Here is a 2,790-nt window from a genome sequence, read left to right as displayed (position 1 = left end):
TGGTAGCAACAGCCACAGCCGGGGCAGGTGGATCGTCCATGATCCAGAGGGTACGGATCTCAGCCATATCGGATCTGAAGGAGTTCACGGGCAAGGATCAAGACGAGGACCGGGCGAGAACATGGATCAGCAAAGTCAAGTCGGCCCTCATGAGAGACCTAGCGTCGGATGCCGAGAAGTGTTTGACCTTTGCGGATCTGTTAGCGGGGCCAGCCAGGAACTGGTATCGGCAGCTGGGCAGATCCACCAGGAACAAGTGGCCAGATTTGCTGCGCAGTTACCAGACCCAGTACTGTGGATTGGGAGTGTCGGTGGCACGCCAATACTACCATGCTCGCCGCAGATCGGATGAATCCCCGTTAGAATATCTGCATCGACTAAATGTGGCCGGTCTACGGGCCAAGTTGAAGATCAAGGATGGGGGATCCAAGGTACTGCGGGAACACGTGGATCATTTCATCGAAACGTTGGGAGACGTGGTTCTGGCCGACAGGCTGACCCTGTTACGACTTCCCGACGCAGACGAGCCCGAGGAAGTGCTGCGGGCGGTGGATCGCGCGAAACACCGCCAGAAGAAGGCGGCAGTCGGATCCGGCTTAAATTGATAAAACAAACTTTGACTGACACATCCTCGTCACGGTCACCAGAAGCACCCACCAAGCTTATCAGAAAGATATCGGTTGATATCTGCAGTGCTGGCCTTCATGTCTGCCAATAGTCCGAGATCTTCTCGAACCTTGGACGACAGAGGCATCGACTTAGCTCCGCGGTACGAATCGTAAATAGTCTTGCTGGTTTTGTGGTTGTGCTTCGATATCTACAGAAAACGATAATGTGATAAGTCGGTGCTCACAAACGAAGCACATAATGTCAAACATTCTTACCTCCGAGTCCAATTGAACGGCGACTTCCCATTTGGAAACTCCTTTCTTTACAACTTTTGCTGATCGAATCGTAAAGCTTGCCTCGCACCCGGTGTACCTCCAGCCATGGTCTCGTCGACCTTCCCCACGTGGTGCTTGCATTACCCCGTGCGTACACCGCATCCGCTTAAAACTGTGCGATAGACGCTGCGGAATGGGTAGAGCTCCTGGGCGGCTAAGCAACACGAAAGCAACACAACAATCAAAATAAAATAATAAAAGCGTTAGTATATCCTATCAAAACACCACTCGTCAACCCCACTTGAAGATTACCTGTTGTGTTTCTCCCGAGTTTCAGAGCTTCGAATACGGTAATGCAGAAAAAATTCTGCCTCGTACCTTTCGAGTGCTGTCTGAAACTCAGTCCAGTTGTTGAATGTTTTGACTGGAAGCTCTGGCACAAAGTTATCCACAGGCTTATGCGCTTTCAGCATCTTCTTTCGCTCTTCCCACGTTTTAGTCTTTCGTTGAGGTAGGCGCCGTCCCGCCGACACAGGCTGAGAGGAAGTAGCATGGCGGGGTTGTACCCCATAATTAAACTTGGAACGCTTGGGTGGAAACGCAGCTGTTACTGCGTTATCACAATCCGAATCTTCGTACTCCGTTCGAGACTTTTTCTTTTGCGGTTTTGACTTCGACCCCGCAGTTGACTGACAACTTGTTCTGGAATTGATTGTAGCAGTTTCAGCTTCGGCGTTCTGTCGGGTGATTGTCACAAACTGGCGAACCGCATCTTTAATATCAACAGCCACAAAAAGTTAGCAACATTCCAAAACAACACACAAAGCAACACAATGAAGCAACACAGCAAGCAACATACCGAGGCTGACTTGACTAGCAGGTCTTTTTTCGACAGGTGCCGTAGTTCGTGAGTGTACGCCGTCTGCGCTAACGGTGTCTCCGCCTGCGGCGTCTGCGCTAGCGGCATCTCCGTCTGCGGTGTCTCCGTCTGCGGCAACTCCGTGTGCGGCGTCTGCCCTAGCGACATCTCCGTCTGCGGCTTCTCCGTCTGCGGCGTCTCTGTCTGCGGCGTCTCCGTCTGTGGCGTCTCTGTCTGCGGCGTCTCCGTCTGCGGCGTCTCCGTCTGTGGCGTCTGCGCCTGCGTCGTAGACCTCGTCCTCGTTCACCAGACCCTCCATGTCAGCATCTTCATTCATCACATCCGCTTGGGTGGCTGACGGGTCATCGATATACATATCATCGTCCACAGGGTCCGTGGTGAACCCTTGAGCAGCGCGGACGTAGTCGACTGGCTTGTGGTATCGCAAACCAGGCCCCCTCTCGCCTCGTGGACGAATCGTGCCCTGATCAGTCCTGGCACCGCTAACGCGGTGTCTCCATCAGCGAACTACGCGCCAAAGCAACCGGCACATCCGGCTGATAGCACCGCTGTCTCAGACTTCCTTCTCCAGCGCCAAGCAGTCACCCGATACGTCCGCGACGCGCTGCAGACGGCGGTCGACAAGCAGAAGGAAAACGCGGACAAGCGCGGCCGCAAACACACAGTAAAGTTCGCGACAGGAGATCGAGTGCTCCTGTCGACTTCAGGAATCAGAGACTCTGCCGTCACCAACCTCGGCGCGAGTAAACTCGCACCGCGCTTTATTGGGCCATTTACGGTGACTGAGGGTTATTGGCGAGGCTTACACACTGGATATCACACGGTCGCTGCGACTAACATCCGACGTTTCTACCGTCGGACGAATTCAAGCAATACCTGCCCCCTACCAATTCCTTTCTTTCGACTCAATCTTCCTTGAACCGCCGGCCCAATAATAAGAGGCCCGCCCCGCCCCCAAAGATCGCCCCCGAGGGATGGGGCGCCATTTACACTAAAACCACGAGTCTCCCCCCTCCCCTCTCCGAA

This window comes from Phytophthora infestans, genomic scaffold (genome assembly GCF_000142945.1).
Source record: "Phytophthora infestans T30-4 supercont1.214 genomic scaffold, whole genome shotgun sequence".
Lineage (NCBI taxonomy): Eukaryota > Oomycota > Peronosporomycetes > Peronosporales > Peronosporaceae > Phytophthora > Phytophthora infestans.
Note: the sequence above shows the minus strand (reverse complement) of the source record.